This window comes from Vicia villosa, linkage group LG4 (assembly GCF_029867415.1).
Source record: "Vicia villosa cultivar HV-30 ecotype Madison, WI linkage group LG4, Vvil1.0, whole genome shotgun sequence".
NCBI lineage: Eukaryota > Viridiplantae > Streptophyta > Magnoliopsida > Fabales > Fabaceae > Vicia > Vicia villosa.
The window spans coordinates 47508117-47532141 of NC_081183.1; positions in this window are offsets into that span (position 1 = coordinate 47508117).

Genomic DNA, 24025 nt, shown 5'->3' on the forward strand with positions numbered 1-24025 from the left:
ACATCACGTTTTTATAAACATCACGCTCTGACATCTCCGATTTTAATGTTTTTCAAAAACTCAAGACAGACATATGCATTGCATCTCATAAATTCATTATTAAACATATTCTGCTACATAATTTCAAGTGTTAGCATCAGAAAGAATCTGCACATGGTACGACTAATGACTAAAAGTCATCCCGACAGACGAAACTATTTCAGCAGCAACATCTCTTATAACTGATTCAGTTGACTAGAAGTTAATGAATACAAGGGGCATGACATGCTTTATCCACTCAATACTGGGGCAATTAGCACCAAACAATCAGGGGCATGCGCCCAAGTGGGTCTGAAGCCACTTCCTGATCAGACATGGGCATCACCCTAAGTTTATGAGTACTTGGGGCATCACCCATAGTATATATCCAAAGGTCCTCACAAGGCGAATCTCTCAAAAGTCCCTACTAGCAGGGGCAAAGCCTGTTTGACACTTCAACCAACACTCTTTGGTGTGTCCCAATCAATAAAAATTCAGGAATGGCAGTTACTATAATAATGGGGGCAACGTTCAAGGCATCCATGCCTTCCCACAGAGCCAGTGTCACATGATCATATCCCCACAAATTAATCTTCAAGTAGTTGTCTTCAATCCCTCCTCCAACATGGTTTATTCATTTATCTTATCCCCAGTCAGGGTGCATCAAGGATCAATCATTCAAATGGCTCTCATCCCCAAGCAAAAATCATAAATCCTTGGATGAGCATCTTCAAAACAAGATCAAACATCAAAATCACAGTGATATAGAGACTTATTTTCTCAATCAAAAAAATCACTAATATACTCCAGATAGCATAAACATATTCATACATTACATACATTACTTCATAATAAACATACAAATTTCTCATTTATGTTGAGAGACTCATCCCATAATACAGGCATCATGACATTGCATAAAGACTAACTTTACCTTTTTCAAGATACAGGTACAAGCAGATGAACAAAATCTCCAATCTTCCAAGATCTAATTCAGTTACTACGAACAGTGCTGACACAGTCAACATGCAAAGATCTAATTCTATCATCACGAACGGTGTAGACACGATCATCCTTCAAAGATCTAATTCTATCATCACGAACGGTGTAGACACGATCATCCTTCCAAGATCTAATTCTGTTATTACGAACGGTGCCGAGACAACCAACATTCAAAGATCTAATTCTATCACCACGAACGGTATAGACACAATCATCTTTCGAAGATCTAATTCAGTTACTATGAACGGTGTTGACACGATCAATATGTAACAAACACTTCTCAATACAAAGGATATAGTCTAGCGTACGACTCATCCTAGGATACAACCTGACGTACGGTGTATTCTGACAATTATCAACACAGTGGATCCGGTCTAATGTACGACCCATCCTTCAGCCTAACGTATGGCTTTCCAAACATTTAATAGCGCAAATTGGATCCGGTCTAACGAACGACCTATCCTACAGCCTAACGTACGGCTTATCCAGACATTTATCAATGCAATCAGACCTAGTCTAACGTATGAATCGTTGTAAAATACAGCCTAACGTACGGCTTACTTATCCAGATATTTATCAATACAAATTGGATCCGGTCTAACGTACGACCCATCCTTCAGCCTAACGTACGGCTTTCCAGACATTTAACAATGCAAACTGGACCCAGTCTAGCGTATGACTTGTCCTAAAAGTATAGCCTAACATACGGATTACTTTGACACTTATCAATACAGTGGATTCAGTCTAACGTACGACTCATCCTAATTATATCCTTCAAATATAGTCTAACGTACGATGTATTCTGACTCTCAAGCTTATCAAGCTGGATGGCATCTTCAAGCCCATCCCAGATAACTTTCTATCAATAGCTGGATGGCATCTGTAAGCCCATCTCCAAAAAGTCTCTGCATCATCAAGGGAAAATTTCTTGGTATTCTAGTGTTCAATCCTCTTCCACCTTCAGATTCCGACAGGCACAGAAGCCAATCTACATCCTCAAGTGTAAGAAGATTGAACAGGGGAAGCTGTCATACCCCAAAATTTGCCCATCATATTTTTAATGTTAAGCTCATTCAAGTATCAAAAGCTCACAACTTAATTGGATGCACACTCTCCTAAACAAATATCCCACAACTAGGGTTTTGTTTCTTTTCAAATTAAGATCAACTTCTGATGCCTCAAGTGGAATCCATGACTTCTCACATGTCCTAAAGAATCCCTTTGCCAAGTTTCAAGCCCTGATTCAAGGGATTGATCAATCAACTACTCAAATAGTCAACAATCGACTAGTTTGACCTAAAAGTCAACTGTGGTCAAATTACAGTCAAAACTCCTGAATTTTGGTCAACATCAACATTTTGAAGTAGCATTCATCATTTGATCAAAGGTTGATCATGATTCATCAGGGAAAGATTAGAAATCGACAAAATTCTAGGTTACTAAATTAGGGTTCCTAGGAGAAAGTCAACCCAACTTTGACCGATCATATCTCTCTCATACTTTATCAAAAATTCCTCAATCAAAGCTCATTCTCAAGGAAATTTGATTCTCTACAACTTTAATGTTGTACCCAAGGTCAAGAAATGCTTCTGCATAAGAGATATAAGTCAAAACATTACAGGTCCTTCTAGAAGTTCGCAAAAAGCTGTTTTTTGTCAAGGGCTATATCATCAAGATAAAATCTCCAAATGCAAAAAAGCTTCCAAAGTGGCTTGTAGAGGGCAGCTTTCCAAAAAGTCTTAGATCATCTCCATATGATAAGAATGGCGAGAGTTATGAATGTTGTAACACCCCAATTCTACCCAAAGCATTTAGGCAAGAAAATATCAGAGTATTTAAAATTTCATACAACACAATTAGGATGTTACACTAAGTAACCAAACAAACACCTAGAAAACAAACGGACATCAACGATGCCAAAAGCATACACACCTGCCAATAAAATGATACATAACACACGGAAGATGTGAACATATATATATACAGATAGCTCTCACTCTCAAAGAGGAGTTTTCCAAAATAAAGTGTTTACAATACACAATGGCACGTTATCACATATACATGTTCAAAAGAGTCATATACAAATAAATAACAACAGACTCCCGACTCCCCGGTGTTACGTATCAGAGCAACCGACAAGACCAACTGGAGAACTACCTCATCCAAAAGACTCCCAAAGCGGCTAATCTGCAGGATGCCACTCAAGCATCAAATCAGCAGAAGGGTGAGAATATAATTCATAATGAAAGCATGACAATTATAGTAATGCCAACAAGTATCATCAATAATCATACAACAAAGTAATCCACTCATTTAACCACAATTAATATATAAGTAATGTGACACATGAATGATAGCATAAAATATAAAGACAGACAATGATGAATGAGACTCGACTATGCATATGCATGTGGTACCAAATCCGGAGTAAAACTCCTCCTTGTCATTATGACAAATACACCTGCCAAGCATTATGCTGGGACTTTATTCCACTCAGGAAGCCCGCAGGCTGTCGTCATCGAGCACGCAGCCCCCACTGATGACCTCTTGCCACTCAGGCTCATTCTGTTACCGAGCATTAAGCCCCTACTGGTAACCATGCCCGCAGGCCATCTGTTAACAGCATTCCGCCATTAATTTATTGAAATGTTATGCTGTGCAAATATAAGACTCTTTTACACGACAACAACATCATCAACAATATAACACGATCATACACTCACGTTACATCGTTTATATTCTATCCCAAAGGATACATCACCAATTAATAACATCGTTATCAATTACATCACACCATAATTACCACACAGGTATTAATAAGCACACATCGCACATTTATCGTCAAAATACACTAGCCACATCGGCATGAATGATCGCATAATTACATCACATCAAATTAATATTGGCCCTTGGCCCACAACTCCATCAATACATCATCAACAAGTTGTAATAACAACAATTCAACAATGACAATACATCATTCTCATAACAACAATTACTTGCCATAAGGCCACACATCATGTTAATAACAAACAACCAAACATTGTCACATATCAAGAATGAACATTCATTAATACATAACACATATGAACATGATCTCATGTTATCGACAACTAATCACATACCTCGTACCAATACGATAACATTCACACAACACATCATCATGATTTATCATGCACTAGTTCACAAAACCATTTATGAAAATCTACCAACCACTACTACATCCTACATCATTAACAATTACAACCAAGCACTATGATTATTTACCAATCATATCGCGCATATAAACAATTATGTGTTTTCATCAACAACCCTCATAACCAATTAATAACAAGCTAACCAAGCCTATACTATCATATAGAACATCCAACTAGCTTCCTAACACTTCGAACGGCATACGAAACGGAGCTACGGATCAAAAGTTACAAGGTTTCAAAGTTTGGATAATTGAACATACTACACAACTCATCACTTGGTCCTAAAAAAAATAATGGAATACTACATCCTATGAATCATTTAATTAGATAATAATATAGTTCATTGCGTTTGCTTTCCAACGCTTCGAACGGCGACAAAATCGGAGTTACGGTTCAGGAGTTACGAAGTTTCAAAGTTTTGGAAAAACTGAAAATGCTGTTGGCCGTTCAGCGGGCCGCTAAGCGGAAATTCCAGAAACGGACCAACGAAAACTCCGCTCAGCGGACCCACCTCCGCTCAGCGGACCTGCGTAAACCCAGAAAAAACCAGAACGAACCAGAACTGTTCCAAGCCCCTTATACCCACCAAAACCACTCCAAAACATCATTATAACACCAATACAACACATACATACCATATAAACAACCTAACATCAAACTTTTCATGGTTGATTCATCAAGCTATCTCAAAACCTAACTTTATCTCCAAACTCAAACAAGCCATGGAAATGGAAAACAAACATGATCAAAGAAGATATCTATCATCATACTACACATACACACCACAAAATCATGTTCATAACTTCAAAACTCACAAAACTCATAATCTACCATTGTTGGCCAAAGCATGGAAAATGAACAAGAACAAGAACAAGAACAAGAACAAGAACAAGAACAAGAACAAGACTATAAGAATCATACATCCAAGATAAATTAGATTCACCCCCTTACCTTTGTTTGATTCTTCATCTTCTCCAAAATCCCCTTCTTCACTTCCTCTCCATCTTTGCTCTTCTTCTTTCTCTCTTCCCTTTCTTTCCACCCTTTTTCCTTTCTCACAATATTTCTTTCTTATAAAGAAAATATCTATCCCGCGGAAATGACCAAAATGCCCCTACGCTCAAATATCGTTCAAACGCCCCAAAACGCGGAATATTACCTTAATAATATTTCTAGTACCAAAAATATGAAAACCTTCAATTAAATATTAGTCCGCCATCCCGAACTAATACCGACTTAAACGACTCCAAAAATGGTAAAATTCCAATAAACGTCACAGACGTCCAAATCAAGTGTATACTTATTTTCCGGGCGTTACAACTCTCCCCCACTTAGAAGATTTCCGTCCTCACAAATATCCCAAACGCAAACAAACTTGGATACGCTCTTGCATCCGACTAACCAACTATCAAGCCACGGAAGCAACGACACAATCAGCACCAACAACGAATCACTCTAGCTAAAAGCAAAACAACCAAAACACAACAACGACAACGAGATGCAATGCCCATACAATGCACTCATCGACTAACACCAAAACACAAGAAATAACCAAGACACAGACAACAACCCGGTCGCACAACATCCAAACGACCATGCCAAAACATAGCAGTCAAACATGTAACCAAAACATCTGGTGGTCTTATAATTCCTACCACATCCACTGTCCAAAATTTGAACTCTAACAATTCATGCACGCACATACGAACCGCGTCATTTCACGCTTCCGATGCGCACTCTGATTTCCCACAACAAACAGATTTATCAATTGCATAACCAACTTCCAACTCCTTCTAGTACTCACCAGAAACTCATTGTTCTCTCTTAACATACTCAACCTCCTAATATGCTGTATCAGCTTGCACACCTGACAAAAGTCTTTGCATTATCCAATCAAAGGCAAAAAGCTAATCCAAACACATTCTTGTTTCACAACACAAGCCCTCATAGATCCTTAAGTGACCAAATCGTCCTCTCAGTCTGACCATCCGTTTAAGGATGATACGCCAAACTCAAACGCAACTTCGTACCCAAAGTACTTTGCGAACCTTCTCAAAATTTCAGAAATAAACCTCGGATCTCAATCTAAACAATACCTTTCGAAACACCATGCAAACAAACAAACCAACAAACAATTTTATCAACATGCCACTCGCCAGTACTCCCATCGGTTAATCCATTCTTATCGAAATAACGTGAGTAGACTTCGTCAATATATCCACAATGACCCAAATCGCCTCACAATTACTCGAAGTCCTTGGCAACCCGAAACAAAATCCGTAAAAATGTTATTCCGCTTCCACATAAAAAGCTCAACACCTGAATAAGTCACTTTACAAACCAAACTCAAATCTCACAACTGTTTCAACAATCACAATACTCGAATCATTGACATAGACATATGCAATGGTTTCTCATATTCAACTCGTTCTGATCAAACGAATACTTCAAACTCTTGTAGTCACTTACACACACAAATCTCGATCTAAATAATTAGTGCCTTCAAATTTCCCAAACAGAAATAACAACTTCCAACTCTAAATCTTGTGACTGATAAATCCTTTCAAAAGTCTTAACTTGCATAAAAGCATAAACCACCACTTACCCCTTTCTGCATTAGAACTTCTTGCAAACCCAACAAAGAAACATCCCAAAACACCACAAACAGTTCTAACAGATCCGGCAAAATCAAAATAGGAGTGATAGTCAACCTCCACTTAAATCCTTGAACATTCACTCCACTCAACCAAAAACTCACATAAGGAAACTTAGCAAACAACTTCTTCTTCCCAACACGGACAAAATAATTCTCAAATACTTAGCATGATCATCTTCACACTGATGATACCCATACCTCAAATCAACTTGCAAAACAAACAAGCTCCAACCAACTTGATCCGTCAAAATATCAATCCTCGAAAGTGAATACTTTTCCTTAATTGTCACTTTTCTCCATTGTCTAAAATTGACACAAAGCCTCATAGAACCTTCCTTCTTAACCAACAAAACACATGCACCCTACGACGACACACTCGAACGAACAAACTTCTTCTCAAGAAAATCCTTAAGTTGACTCCTCAACTCTTTCAACTCAGAAGTTGGCATCCGATGCGGAACCCTCGACACAACAATAGTTCTAGGAACTAAATCTGTCAAAACAGAACTCCAAGACAGAATTCCTCTCTTCGACGATGAATCAATTAAACCTTCAAGAAAAACTTATACAAATGCACAACTATCCGCAGTTCCAACAATCGCTCTTTCCCAAGAACATCCAAAGTCGTCGACAACATAAACAACGTCGTACCGCCTTGCACCGACTCATTCACTTCCAATATTATCAAACTAGCCAGATAAGCCTATCACGTCCAATACGATTCCGTCTACTATCAACAAGAGATTAAGGGTGATCAAGTCCTCAATTTGTCAATAGGTAGCCGATAATCACGATAGAGTATAAACTATCAGTACTAACATTAATAATATTCTTTTCCAACTTTTGCTCATAGCATAGAAGCACTACGATTCCATAATTCACAAACCTCTCAAGATCATCTGAACCAGCTAACACCGACGTCCGGTAGCTACGTACCAAAACACTTCTAACAAATCCCAAGAATAAAATTCCCGAGATCCTACTCAACTCTTCGTACTCCTAATTCTTACTCAAGTTCCAAAACGCTTCCAACAACGTCACTTCACACAAGGCTACTCAAACAACAACTTCACAGTCCATCAGTAGCGTTATAGCATCACAACTTTCTAAATTCCATTCTTTATAATTAACCAAAATCTACTCCGAGACACTCCAACTTGATTAACAACCAAAGTCTTAAGTCCAAGTCACCTTCACTTCAAAAAACAACAAATTCCAACAACACTAGTACTGCTGACCTCAGTAGCATACTAACATCTTGCAACTGAAACATATCCAAGAAGCATATCTTCTCCCCCACTTAGCTTCAAACCACTCCTGCATACAACCGACTAGAGGCACAACAAGTACTGACAGTGCTCCACACACTTATCACGTACTGAGGAATTAAACAACATTAGACAACACTGGCCGGACAGACCGACCTGCTCTGATACCACTAATGTAACACCCCAATTCTACCCAAAGCATTTAGGCAAGAAAATATCAGAGTATTTAAAATTTCATACAACACAATTAGGATGTTACACTAAGTAACCAAACAAACACCTAGAAAACATAAGGACATCAACGATGCCAAAAGCATACACACCTGCCAATAAAATGATACATAACACACGGAAGATGTGAACATATATATATACATATAGCTCTCACTCTCAAAGAGGAGTTTTCCAAAATAAAGTGTTTACAATACACAATGGCACGTTATCACATATACATGTTCAAAAGAGTCATATACAAATAAATAACAACAGACTCCCGACTCCCCGGTGTTACATATCAGAGCAACCGACAAGACCAACTGGAGAACTACCTCATCCAAAAGACTCCCAAAGCGGCTAATCTGCAGGATGCCACTCAAGCATCAAATCAGCAGAAGGGTGAGAATATAATTCATAATGAAAGAATGACAATTATAGTAATGCCAACAAGTATCATCAATAATCATACAACAAAGTAATCCACTCATTTAACCAAAATTAATATATAAGTAATGTGACACATGAATGATAGCATAAATTATAAAGACAGACAATGATGAGTGAGACTCGACTATGCATATGCATGTGGTACCAAATCCGGAGTAAAACTCCTCCTTGTCATTATGACAAATACACCTGCCAAGCATTATGCTGGGACTTTATTCCACTCAGGAAGCCCGCAGGCTGTCGTCATCGAGCACGCAGCCCCCACTGATGACCTCTTGCCACTCAGGCTCATTCCGTTACCGAGCATTAAGCCCCTACTGGTAACCATGCCCGCAGGCCATCTGTTAACAGCATTCCGCCATTAATGTATTGAAATGTTATGCTGTGCAAATATAAGACTCTTTTACACGACAACAACATCATCAACAATATAACACGATCATACACTCACGTTACATCGTTTATATTCTATCCCAAAGGATACATCACCAATTAATATTGGCCCTTGGCCCACAACTCCATCAATACATCATCAACAAGTTGTAATAACAACAATTCAACAATGACAATACATCATTCTCATAACAACAATTACTTGCCATAAGGCCACACATCATGTTAATAACAAACAACCAAACATTGTCACATATCAAGAATGAACATTCATTAATACATAACACATATGAACATGATCTCATGTTATCGACAACTAATCACATACCTCGTACCAATACGATAACATTCACACAACACATCATCATGATTTATCATGCACTAGTTCACAAAACCATTTATGAAAATCTACCAACCACTACTACATCCTACATCATTAACAATTACAACCAAGCACTATGATTATTTACCAATCATATCGCGCATATAAACAATTATGTGTTTTCATCAACACCCCTCATAACCAATTAATAACAAGCTAACCAAGTCTATACTATCATATAGAACATCCAACTAGCTTCCTAACACTTCGAACGGCGTACGAAACGGAGCTACGGATCAAAAGTTACAAGGTTTCAAAGTTTGGATAATTGAACATACTACACAACTCATCACTTGGTCCTAATAAAAACAATGGAATACTACATCCTATGAATCATTTAATTAGATAATAATATAGTTCATTGCGTTAGCTTTCCAACGCTTCGAACGGCGACAAAATCGGAGTTACGGTTCAGGAGTTACGAAGTTTCAAAGTTTTGGAAAAACTGAAAATGCTGTTGGCCGCTCAGCGGGCCGCTAAGCGGAAATTCCAGAAACGGACCAACGAAAAATCCGCTCAGCGGACCCACCTCCGCTCAGCGGACCTGCGTAAACCCAGAAAAAACCAGAACGAACCAGAACTGTTCCAAGCCCCTTATACCCACCAAAACCACTCCAAAACATCATTCTAACACCAATACAACACATACATACCATATAAACAACCTAACATCAAACTTTTCATGGTTGATTCATCAAGCTATCTCAAAACCTAACTTTATCTCCAAACTCAAACAAGCCATGGAAATGGAAAACAAACATGATCAAAGAAGATATCTATCATCATACTACACATACACACCACAAAATCATGTTCATAACTTCAAAACTCACAAAACTCATAATCTACCATTGTTGGCCAAAGCATGGAAAATGAACAAGAACAAGAACAAGAACAAGAACAAGACTATAAGAATCATACATCCAAGATAAATTAGATTCACCCCCTTACCTTTGTTTGATTCTTCATCTTCTCCAAAATCCCCTTCTTCACTTCCTCTCCATCTTTGCTCTTCTTCTTTCTCTCTTCCCTTTCTTTCCACCCTTTTTCCTTTCTCACAATATTTCTTTCTTATAAAGAAAATATCTATCCCGCGGAAATGACCAAAATGCCCCTACGCTCAAATATCGTTCAAACGCCCCAAAACGCGGAATATTACCTTAATAATATTTCTAGTACCAAAAATATGAAAACCTTCAATTAAATATTAGTCCGCCATCCCGAACTAATACCGACTTAAACGACTCCAAAAATGGTAAAATTCCAATAAACGTCACAAACGTCCAAATCAAGTGTATACTTATTTTCCGGGCGTTACAAATGTCAGAAGTTGGGAAAATCTAAGGAAATACTTGAAAACCCAATTGACAACTTGCATACTTTTTGAGTATTGGGCTTTGACTTTTAAATTCCCCACATGATTTTTAGCTCATGAGAGGCCCATCACCCAAATATTATTTCTTTCTTGATTTTATTTTATTTTTTTTGAATTTATTCATTTAAATACAAATTAAATCAAATAAATCATGAATTAATAATGAAGGGCCATATATTTGATTTGTTGAGATTTAAATCAATTAAAATCAATGTGGAGGATGAATAGGAAACGTGGAGAGGTGTTTGAAAAGAGTTTTAGACCAAAATATAAGGAGTTCATATGGAAAATTTCAATCAAATATTCACCATCAAAATATATGATTTGATTGGATTTTTCTTAAAATTATATGACCTAATCCATCTCCATATATAACAAGACATGATAATGTTCAAAGGAGGGTTTCTCTGCCGCAGACAAATCCTATTTTGCTCTGAAAATTTGTGAAGCACGAGGAGGCCACGATCAAGGTTTCAAGGGAATTCAAGCCAAACCAAACGTATTCTTCGATCCCCTGAAGTGTTCTGATCGATCTCAACCATTTACAGCACATCAAAACGTTCTGAATCGTAGCATCAACGTTCTCGGTTTCAAGCTTTTTTTTTTCAATTTTCGATTCCATACATATATGCATGTTTTGTTGAATTTGGCTGTGTATTCATGTTCATGACTTTGCTTCTATGCTTTCTAGATGATTTGATTGAAGTTTGAATGCAGGTATGAAGATTCACCATGATTAGGGTGCCAAACCTTGAATTGGGATTTTCTGTAACTGACAAAATCAAACCGAGCTGATGGTACCATGATGTTCAGAAGGCGATTTCCAATTGGACCACATTGTTTTCTGCCGTTTATAGGTTGTATGGTTGGAATGTGAATGATGCCAAAAAGGAAGCTCAGAGGAGAAGACGAAGCCAAGGCGCGAATTCTGGTTTTGATTATTTTTGGAATTATTTTTGTTTTAAATATCTTAGTTGCACGCCAAACAAATATCATCAAGGGTAAATGGCTTAGTTGGTGAAGGCGCCTATGTGATATGCGTGAGGGCCTGGGTTCGAACCCTACCCTCAACGCATTATTTTTGATAATTTGCATGTGTAGAGTTATTTGCAGATCTGGTACTCCTATCACACGCACGACCACCATGTGGCTTCATGTACTGACCGTAGGATTACTTTTTGGGCTGATCAAACGCATGTGAACCTGCGTCCTCACCATGGATCCTCAAGAACACGTCGCACCGGATCAAAACGCTAGGTTCTTTAATTTTTTTTATATTATTATTTTATTTCTTTAATTTGATGTTAACTGTTTCTTTATTTTCTTTTTAACTAAAATTTTTATAATTTCTTTTTTTTATTAAAACTTTTAACCCTTTTTTTCATAAAAATAATGAAATTAGGTTAATTTTAATTAGGTTAATAATTATGATTAGGTTAATTAGAGATTTAATTTAATGTAGGTTAATAATTGATCTAATTTAGGATTAGTTAATTAATTAGGATAAATTAGGATTTATTTTTAATTTAATTAGAATTATTTTTTTAATTTTAGGCTTAGAATTAATTTAATAATTTAGGTTTTTAATTTAATTAGTTTTAGTTCTAACCAAAAAATCATTGGAAACCCCATAAGGTTTATCACTGGTAGGTGTTGCCCATTAACCTAAGCTTAGGTTTTTAGCCTGTAGGTTTATTTTATCCATTAGGGTTTTTAGCCTCCAAAGGTTTAGGTTTCCCCTTTTAATCAAACATTGAATTTCTTCATTAGCGCGAACTTCTCTTCTCATCCCATATTTCAATGATTGTTGAATGCTTTTATTTAATTTATGCCTTTATTTAATTTCTGCCTTTATTTAATTTCTGCTTTAATTTCTGCCTTTATTTTATTTAATTAATTTTTTTCTGCCATTTAAATCTAGAAAATGTGTATAGGTTTGCAAAAGTTTTTTTTTTGTTATAGTTAGGTTTTATTTTTGCGCTCCGTTCTTCCTCTATTATGTAACTGCCCCAAAGCCTTGTAATAGTTGTAGGTTTATTTTCTGCCTTTAAATTCCCGTACAATATAACTATTATTTAACTCCGTGGCTAGTAACCATAGGGAGTCATAAACCATGAACCGAACATAAAATCACTAATTTTAGAAGATAAATATCTGAATTTAACCATGTGATTGTGCCACACACACACCTTTAGGGTAACCTCTCTTGTTGCCTGTTGCCTTATTATTTGTTGCCTTGTTGCATTATTATTTGTTGCCTTTAACATAGTCAAGTCCCTCGATTCCGAGGATACCTAAAGCAAATGTTGCCCTCAGTTCATTCATCATCAATTTTGTCCCTCGATGTTGCCTCAGTAAATGATGATTTGTCCTAGTTGCTAAGGTATCCTCGCATGTTTCCTAAAGATCAAATGACTATTATATCCTTCCCTTAGACTACCTGCCGTCTTTATGGCAGGGACAGTCTTGTGGCGAATGATAATCTCGATAACCCTTCAAAATCCAATGAAAGGACTTCCTACCCTCCTATGGTATGGATAGCCCTGAAAAGCTAAAAGAACAAATTTTAAAACTTAGGGTAATTGTTTTTAATTGCTTGCTCCAAATTCAAAATATTTTTCCCACTCTTTTCAAAATCAAGTTTTAAAAGGCTACGCTTATTTACAAGCTAAAGTCCTTAAACAAAATTCTTTTTCCACACTTCAAACATTTTTGAAAACAAAGTGAGCTAAGCAATTAAGAGCCCATGGATATCCATGGATACAAAGGGTGATTACACCTTCCCTTTGAATAACCTACCCCCCGAACTCAAAGTCTTTTAAAAAAGGTTTTTTATGTTCTTTTAGCCTTTCTATAAATTGGATAAAATAAAAGTCGGTGGCGACTCTTGCTTAACCGCGACATTCCTTTAAAGTCAGTTCTCCCACCGAATTACAGTACAAAACACAAATCTCTTCTGTTAAATTCAAACCCCAATGGAGTCATCTCCCAGGGTCAATCAAAACTCTTTTAAGCCTCAAGCTTGGGCCCCATACAAGCCAGTCAAATTCAAATCTTTCATAAAATAGATAAACATGATTTATCTCTATAGAGAGATATTTCTCCTATTTCACCACATTCAAAAATACAAACATTTTCATTTCAATTTCAAAACATTCTCCCATTTAGGATTTTGAAAGGCATGCTCTGAGGAACACACACCCGGACTTGTTTCCTTTCCCTAAATTGGTTGAGAATCATTCTTTCATTCAAGAGACCGCGACTAGCATACTTGCACACACACAAGTAAGGTCCCTCTCTTATGAAACGAACCCCGCTTTTATGTCACTTCAAATGTTTGGGGTGGAATAGTAGAAAATACCTCTCTGTAAAGATGACTTCATGTCTCTTTCCTGTAAACAGATATTTAATTCAAGCTTCAACCTTGAGCTTCAAACAATGCACCCAAAAACAATTAATTTCCCTAATTAGTTCCTCGAACTAAAAAAAGCTCTGACTTCCATTAGGGATATGTAGGCATGAGATTCACAAGGAATCTTAGCGAGCTAATCAAAAACCAAAAACAGTCAGTTCATCTGTCTTTCAATTTAATTCAATTCAATTCTCTCTCCTAACATAAAGGAGAAAATTTCCTAATCAAAGAAGAAAACACAAACACATAGACACAGAGAAGGTTCCCGTAGAGTACTACGAATATGTAGGATATTTAAAACCTTCCCTATGTATAACCGACCTCCTGGACTCCAGAACATCTGATTAGGTGAAATCCCCACACCTAGAAAACTCCTAGGGTTTATTTGAGATCTTTTTCCCCTTCCTCCTCGTAGGATAATTAAAAAGTTCGTGTGATATCGCAGGAAGAAATGAAATAAAATTCATTTTACAAGGGCGCCTTTCTCCTTCCAAATTTCGCGTGAAGGGTCCGGCGTGCCGTCCTCCCAAGTGAAACGGGAAGGTAAAAAAAACGACACCACATTTATAATAATGGATAATACTATTCAATGATTGATGAAATTAGTAAGTTTTGTAAAATTAATTCAAATATTAGTGGTAAATAAGTGAATTAATGTAACACCCCGTACATATATGTCTAGAATAATATGTAGTGATGCTATAAATGGTACAAGAAACATACATAAGAGGTGAAGACAATAGATTAAAATCATATACAATTCAAGTTTCCAATTAAGAGGTATACGATCAGCTTGTCTTCAACAATGCACAGCGGAGAGATAACGTCTAAAGAGGTCTTCCTGCCAATTGGTTGTCCACCATCTTCAAAGAAATCCTTCAAGCAATCAGTCTACTTCTACCTGTTCCTGAAAAATAATAAGAGGATTGGGGTGAGATTACTAAATCTCTGTGGGTTCCCCTATCTTACGGGTTCGCTCGGTTCTACAAGGTGCATGCAAACAAACAGATTCATCGAGAGTCCAGGTTTTCTCACGATCAGGTACAAGTACAATCAAGGATACACAACCATTGGAAGTCCCATAACTATCCAATGAGGCAAAAAAAAAATAGGCTCACAGCCAACAACAAACAAGTACATTTCCACGGCTTACGACTTATGGCGGCCCATGCTGCTTACCCTAGGCAAGTCTTACGCGCGTACTGCTTATCCCTGATAAGACGTACACACCAATACTATATGACGAACCACACTGCTTACCCCAGGCAAGTCTTATTAGTGGAACTGCTCATCCCAGACAAGTCTTACTCGTCATGTAACACATATAAACCCGGAACCATACAGCAAACAAGCAAATATGCAGACCCGTACCCATGTACGAGGAATCAGGAGTAAGTTACAACCTGCTCATTAGGCTACGCAATCCACACCCTCGGTGAGTTACGCCCGTGCATCGCATCAAGAGACTTGTACCGGCATACTACAAGATGGAACAAATGAGTCCTAAATGGAACCCCATTTTTGACGAGTTACAGCGGTGACATTGCATACATGGTGTCACGGCCTCTTCAACCATACAAACACACGTGTGAGGGACCCTGCCAGCTCAGTACAAAAATGCCATCTTGACAACACGAGCCCACCGGGCGAAAGCCTAGTGATCTTGCCTACGTGGCATCACTAGAGGTGAATCGAAAGTAACATTGCCTACATGGCATTAATTTTCCACCATACCAAGCACACCAATATGTTAACGTCAAGTGGGATACGCCCCATAGGCCCTCACAAGCATATCACAATGTTATCAATGTTCTTAGTGATTTATCCCCTAATAGCCTAGGCCTACTCCGATTCTAGCATACATAACAACCATGCTCATAGAGCCATACAATCAAAACAACTCTGAATGTTAAACCGGAACAAACAGGAAACAATGCATAATCACAACATAGTAATTTCCATAAAGAAACATCGATATAAATACATGTTTCATACATATATTAGTTGCATAAAGTGATCATATTGTACCATTCATCATATAATGTATTCTCAATATAACTCACCTCCTTTGCATACATACATACATACTAGTAGCATAAGTGATCATATCATATCATTAGGCATTCACTTACCATATTCTATAAATAAACTAAATGAATTAGATTTAAGAATATTATTAAAGAGCATCAAAGGACCTTTCCAACGCTTCCGACCGGGCTTCGTTTCGAGTTGTAGAACTCAAGTTATGGTCAAGACAATAAAGGGATAATTTTCTGTCAGGTGCAATCGATTTGAACCAGTGTGCAATCGATTTCTCACTGAACCAGAAGCACATAATGTCCATTTTTCAGAGTGCAATCGGTTTTTTGACCCCTGCGATCGATTGCTTACTGAACTAGAATCAAAAATCATATTTTTCTTGTATAAAACCAGTTCCAACACATCCTAATCCATCCCAATCCAAACCTCAACATATAAAACAACCCCAGGCATAAATTATCAGTACAGGAACATAATTTTTAGTATTTAATCAACATGCAAAGGATTTATCACAACCTAAACCCTTATTTCCCAAATCATGCATTATTCCCAAACTCTACCCAAGGTTTTAACTAATGGAACTCACCTCAAGCTTTGAAGATTATGAGTTGAAGAGGTTAAGAGGATGATAATGGTGCTCTCAAGGTTCTTCTTTGATCAAAACTCTACCTCCAATATTGTCAAACTCGCATGCATGTCTTCCCTAAAAATCAGCATCAGACCCTCTACTTCAAATACGTTTTTCTCCATGATAAAGAACATGCAAGAGGTGATCCATATATGTAAATTGTAGAGAAATTTGTAAGCTTTCCAACAAGACTAGAATCATCTCAATCGAAGTTGTGAGTAGAAAGTTATTACCTTTTCGGTGGAGGCCTTCCCATAGGTGCGAAAATGGAAATGATGAATAAGAACATAAGCTTCTCTTCCTTCTCTTACTCTACTTCCACTATAAAAATTTGATTTAGAAAGAACCAAACAATCCCTTATGTCTTACTTTTCCTTTGGACCAACTTGCCCTTTAACTAAATGGTATTTACCAACTTGCCATTTAGTTCAATTCCAACCAAATCCTTAATATCATTAGTAATCCTTTCATTAATCCTTCTTAGCATTAAAATATACATGCTTAGGCAATATGGAATATTACATTCTCCCCCCTTAAATAGAATTCGCCGTCGAATTCCTTCTAGTCACCATGATAACATACTCCTCATGTTTCCTTCTATCGAGAGGGTGAATGCTTCATACACTCCTGCACAACACATCTCTCTTGCTAGTCCATCTCAACATGCTTAGGCTATGATTCTTCCATGGTCCTTGACCTTACCCCTTACACAAAGTCTACATGGAGCAACACACCTGCTCTCAAGTCCTTTGGTCCTCGACTTTGATCTCCAGATTCTCTTCCAACCAGATTCTTCGTTCGGTTCCAAACCACATTACTATCACTACAATCCACAAAGGAGTAGAATCTCGCAACTACAGCCTTGATATCCGACAACTACCCATAAACTTCCATTGACAAAGGGTGAACTCAAACAACGGTCCTACAATCATCGCCTAAGTTTTCATGCATGCTCGTAAGTGCACAAGACATACCCATAATGAGTCTCCATCCAGTGACACCCTTTACTTGACTTCATCATTTCAATGGTCATGATACTCACAAGCTCGACCGTCGACCAGGGGACTGTTAGAACATGAATTGTTTTGATAAATATTTTGTGTTTTGATGATAACATTATATATGAATTTTGTATAAGATAATGTGGTACTCTAATCCTTTGAATTTTCCATTTTAGGAAATATATAAAGAGTATGCACAAATCAGCGCTCAGAAGCAACTGACTCAGAATGTTCTGGATGGCTTCATCAAAACATGCTCTGGCAAGACATCAGAAAATGGTCATGCAGAATCAGAAAATGAACTGGAAAGCATCAGAAGAATGAAAGTCAGAAGAACAAGCTCAAAAGTTCTGAATGGTATCACGCTCAAGCTCTTCAAAGTTAGAAGACAGAAGATGCTCTGCACCAAAGCTGATGACTCTTATATTTAAACGTTGTTATCTACAAAATCTGATTCCAGAAGAAAGTACAAGATGAAAGGCTGAAACGTCTAATCTCTGACTGACAAAAGGAACATTAGAAGCTACAATAGGCAAAGTCAGTAAAAGCAGTAAAAGCAAGGCTCGAGGTAGTTGACAAAAGTGTGAAACATTAAATGCAGCGTTGTACTATTCACGCAAAGCATTAAATGCTCCCAAAGGTCATTTCCTCTCAACGCCTATAAATAGAAGTTCTGATCAGAAGTAAAGTAGAACACTTGTGTAAACATACAAAATTGCTGTCAATTTCAAAAGCTTACGAACTTCATCTTCAACCTCACAAACTCTTGTAATATTTTAGTAAGTGTTAAGTTTAGAACTTAAGAGAAATATCACAGTTGTGATTACAACTTTATTAGAAGCAAATCTATACTCTTGTAAACTTTATTTTTACATTGATTGTAAAAAGATTCCTAGAGTGATCAAGTTGTGATCTGTAGACTCTAGAAGACATAGAGGTTATCTAAGTTGAAAACCATTGTAATCAGTTGGATTAGTGGATTAAATCCTCAGTTAAGGTAAATCACTCTAAGGGGGTGGATTGGAGTAGTTTGTTTAACAACGATCCAGGATACAAATAATTGTGTTCATTGTTTTTATCTTCTAAGTTTTTAAAGTTACACTTATTCAACCCCCCCCCCCTTTTCTAAGTGTTTTTCTATCCTTCGATTGGCATCAGAGCGCCGGTTCTAGGTGCAAGCACTTAACCGTGTTAGACAAAAGATTCAGGGAGAAAAACACAAAGTTAAAATGGTTGAAACAACTTCATCTACTCCTACTCATGAACAAAATAACAATGGTAATGGAAGCAATAGTTTTAATGGCTATAATAGAAAACTAATTTTTGATGGTGAAAACTTTGAGTACTGGAAAGATAGACTCAAAAGTTACTTTCTTTGTCAAGATGGTGACTTATGGGATCTAGTGCTAGATGGTTACACACATCCTGTTAATGCTCATGGTGTCAAGGTATCTAGACAAACCATGAGTGATGCTCAAAAGAAAGACTTCAAGAATCATCACAAGTCTAGAACTATATTGCTAAATGCTATCTCTCATGCTGAGTATGAGAAGATAACAAACAAAGAAACTGCTCATGATATCTTTGAATCCTTAAAGATGACTCATGAAGGTAATGCTCAAGTAAAGGAGACAAAGGCCTTAGCTTTAATCCAGAAGTATGAAGCATTCAAGATGGAGGAAGATGAAAAAATTGAAGCAATGTTCTCAAGATTCCAGACTCTGGCTGCTGGATTAAGAGTGCTAGATTAAGGCTAGACCAAAGCTGATCATGTCAAGAAGATCATCAGAAGCTTACCCAGAAGATGTGGTCCTATGGTGACTACATTCAAGATTGCCAAGAACTTGAATGAAGTGTCTCTTGAAGAGCTGCTCAGTGCCCTGAGGAGTCATAAAATAGAGTTGGACGCAAATGAACCTCAGAAGAAAGGTAAGTCCATTGCATTAAAATCTAATAATAAAAAATGCACTAACGCTTTTCAGGATGAAGAAGAAGATTCTGAAGAGTCAGAATCAGAAGAAGAAGAAGAAGAAGAAGAAGAAGAAGAAGAAGAATAAGAAGATGAATTGTCTCTGATATTCAGAAGAGTTAATCAACTCTAGAAAATCAAGCAGAGAAAGTTCAAGAACTTCAAAAGGCCTGAAAGAGGAGAATCTTCTGGACAGAGAAGATCTGACAAGAAGAAAGTGACGTGCTATAAATACAAGGAACCTGGACATTACAAGAATGAGTGTCCAAAGCTTCAGAGGGAAAAGCCCAAGAAAAAGTTTGAAAAGAAGAAAGGTCTTATGGCTACTTAGGATGACTCAGATTTTTCTGATTAAGAGTCAGACTCTAAAGATGAGCAACCAAACATAGCACTGATGGCCACTGTTGATGAAGAGTCATAATCTACATCAGACTTAGATTCTGAAGAGGTATTTTCTAAACTCTCTAGAGATGAGTTAGTTTCCAGCTTAAATGGACTTCTGGAATTCAAGGCTAAAATTAGTATCAAATACAAAAAGCTGAGAAAGCTCTTTGCATCTGAAACTAAGAAGCTTGAAATAGAAAATGCTGAACTTAAAGAAAAAGTTTTGAAACTATCTAAAGATGCTGAATCATCTTCAAGTTCAGAAAAGTCTATTCCAAGTGTGAAAAATATTCTTAAGGAATATGACTTGAGTTTCAGGAAGTTTCTATCTAGAGGTATTGGCAGAAGTCAGCTAGCCTCTATGATATCTGGTGTAAGTGGGAAAAAGAGAATTGGCATAGGCTATGAGGGTGAAACCCCATGTAAACTTGAACCTGTTGATGAGATGGTTATTACATACAAACCTTTGTATGATCTGTTCATGTTTGGCCATTCTCATGATATAAAGCACACATCTAACTCTAAGAGTCTCCACATAACACACACCAAGAAATATGTTGCACACACCAAAAAATCTTATGATAAATTATGTGCTAAACCTCAGTTCAATCAGAACTTGAGGAGAACTAACCCAAAAGGACCCAAAAGAATGTGGGTACCTAAGGAAAAGATTATCTCTGTTGCAGATCTCCTTCAAGGCTCAAAAGACAAAGGAAAACATGTCATGGTACCGGGACTCTGGGTGCTCGCGACACATGACAGGAAGAAGGTCTATGTTCCAAGACCCGGAGCTTAAATCTACTAGAGAAGTTAAGTTTGGAGGGAATCAGAAGGGCAAGATCATTGGCTTTGGAACCATATGCATTGGTAACTCTCCCTCTATAACTAATGTTCTTTTAATAGATGGATTAGCTCATAACTTATTGTCCATAAGCCAATTAAGTGACAATGGTTATGACATTATCTTCAATCAAAAGTCTTATAAAGCTATCAGTCACAAGGATGGCTCAATCCTATTTACAGGCAAGAGAAAGAACAACATTTATTTCAAAAAAAATGGTATTGCCCATGATTTCTCTTGTCTTAGAACTCCACATCAAAATGGAGTTGTAGAACGAAAGAATAGGACTCTACAAGAAATGGCCAGAACCATGATCAATGAAACCCATATGGCTAAGCATATCTGGGCAGAAGCAATTAACACTACATGTTTTATTCAGAATATAATCTCCATAAGACCTATTCTAAATAAGACTCCTTATGAATTGTGGAAGAACAGAAAGCCCAACATTTCATATTTCCATCCATTTGGATGTGTATGCTATATTCTGAATACTAAAGATCATCTGCATAAGTTTGATTCTAAAGCTCAAAAGTGTTTTCTACTTGGATATTCTGAACGCTCAAAAGGCTACAGAGTATACAATACTAAAACTCTTGTAGTGGAAGAGTCGATCAATATCAGATTTGATGATAAGCTTGGTCTTGAAAAGCCAAAGCAATTTGAGAGTTTTGCAGATATAGATCTCTAACTCAGATCTTGAAGAACCCAAAAGCAAAGTTTCAGAAGATCAAGTTGTTGCTTCTTTGGAGAATCTCAGAATATTTGAAGAGCCAACACCCAGAAGATCTTCTAGACTCAACTCTGCTCATCCAGAAGATGTTATCAATGGAAAGAAAGATGATCCTATCAGAACAAGAGCATTCCTTAAGAACAATGCAGAATGTCAATTTGGTCTAGTATCTCTAATTGAGCCAAATTCTGTTGATCAAGTTCTGGAAGATGCTAACGGGATAATTGCTATGCAAGAAGAACTAAATCAGTTTACAAGGAATGATGTATGGGATCTAGTTCCAAGACCAAAAGGATTTAACATCATTGGAACTAAGTAGGTCTTCAGAAACAAGTTAAGTGAAAAAAGGAGAAGTTGTAAGAAACAAAGCCAGACTCGTTGCTCAGGGCTATAGTCAGCAAGAAGATATTGACTATACAAAAACCTTTGCACTAGTGGCCAGGTTAGAATCTATTTGCTTAATAATTTGATTTTCCATTCAGCATAACATCACTCTGTATCAGATGGATGTTAAGAGTGCCTTCTTAAATGGTTATATAGATGAGGAAGTATATGTCCACCAACCTCCTGGTTTTGAAGACTCTAAGTCTCTAGAACATGTTTTCAAATTAAAGAAATCATTATATGGCCTGAAGCAAGATCCCAGAGCTTGGTATGAAAGATTAAGTTCTTTCCTTCTGGACAATGGTTTCACTAAAGGACAAGTGGATACAAATCTCTTCTGTAAAACCTTTAAAAAGGATATTTTAATTTGCCAAATTTATTTTGATGATATCATATTTGGAACATCTAATGCTACAATTGGAAAGTTGTTTGCTGAGTCTATGCAGGCAGAGTTTGAAATGAGCATGATGGGTGAACTCAAGTATTTCCTTCGGATCCAGATCAATCAAACTTCTGAAGGAACTTTTGTTCATCAGACCAAGTATGTGAAACAACTTCTGAAGAAGTTTAATCTTTCAGAAAGCAAAGAAGCAAAGACTCCTATGCATCCAACGTGTGTACTATGTAAGGATGAGGTAAGTAAGAAGGTTGATCAGAAGCTCTACAGAGGTATGATTGGATCTCTTCTATATCTTACTGCTTCTAGACCTGATATTCTATTTAGTGTATGCCTGTGTGCTAGATTCCAATCAGATCCTAGAGAATCTCACTTAACTGCTGTTAAGAGAATTTTGAGGTATCTGGAAGGTACTACTAATGTTGGTTTCGTCTACAGAAGATCTGAAGAATACAACTTAGTAGGATATTGTGATGTTGATTACGCTGGAGATAGAGTTGAAAGGAAAAGTACTTATGGAAGATGTCAATTTTTGGGAAGTCATCTGATCTCTTAGTACAGCAAGAAGCAAGCCACAATTGCCCTCTCTACAATAGAAGTAGAATATGTTGCTGCTGTTGGATGTAGTACACAGATGCTCTGGATGAAGAGTCAGCTAGAAGATTATCAGATATATGAGAGTAACATTCCTATATTCTGTGATAATACTTCTACTATTTGTTTATCTAAAAATCCTATCTTACATTCCAAAGCTAAACATATTGAGATTAAACATCACTTCATTAAGGACTATGTTCAGAAGGGTGTTCTTTCTTTAAACTTTGTGGATACAGAACACCAGTGGGCTGATATCTTCACAAAACCCCTTGCTGAAGATAGGTTTAAGTTCATTATGAAGAATATCAGTATGGATTTATGCCCAGAATGAAAGGATGAGAAGATCTGATATATGGATTAGATTTGAAATGCTTATTTATTTTCTTATCAAATACTGTAAATATCTTGATCATTTAGATATTCTGATTCTGTTATTGCTAACGTTTCATATGTCTAAGTTGATTCAGAATTTCTTTTAAAGCAAAACAGCTGTCACCAGCTATTCAGATGATGAACACGTGTTCATTTTGAAGGGACAAGCATGCATGCAGTTGATGAGACTCCCCCTAGGTAACTGTGCAAATCATTTCAAATATCACATTTTCTCCTAACGTCACTCAACATTAAATGCATTTGATTCAAATTTTGTAATCTCTCTCATTCAGAATCTCATTGCATAATTATT